General features: G+C 70.0%; 1 protein-coding gene across 1 annotated transcript in view; it reads right to left on the bottom strand.

The window, feature by feature from the left end:
• LOC104836065 (desmocollin-2-like) overlaps positions 1-233 on the bottom strand; it is a 25,791-nt gene that overhangs the window by 23,740 nt on the left and 1,818 nt on the right. The window lies entirely within an intron of this gene.

Genomic DNA, 233 nt, shown 5'->3' on the forward strand with positions numbered 1-233 from the left:
GGCGCGTCTCCGCCTTGGTCCGTCTCCCTCTGTCCCCTCCCGTCTGCCAGAAGAGCCGGCCGGTGGGGAGGGTGGGACCGCGCGCAGCGGCGGCGACTTTAATTACTCCTTTTTTTTTTTTTCCACCACCCCCCCTCCACCGTTTGGGCAGTGCCTGTCCCGGGCACGGCGCTGGGACGCCCTGCCCGCCCACCGCCGCGGCGAGGCGCTGGCCCTCCCTCCCTCCTTTCCCT

Source organism: Haliaeetus leucocephalus, unplaced genomic scaffold, assembly GCF_000737465.1.
Source record: "Haliaeetus leucocephalus isolate CR32 unplaced genomic scaffold, Haliaeetus_leucocephalus-4.0 Scaffold428, whole genome shotgun sequence".
Taxonomy (NCBI): Eukaryota; Metazoa; Chordata; class Aves; order Accipitriformes; family Accipitridae; genus Haliaeetus; species Haliaeetus leucocephalus.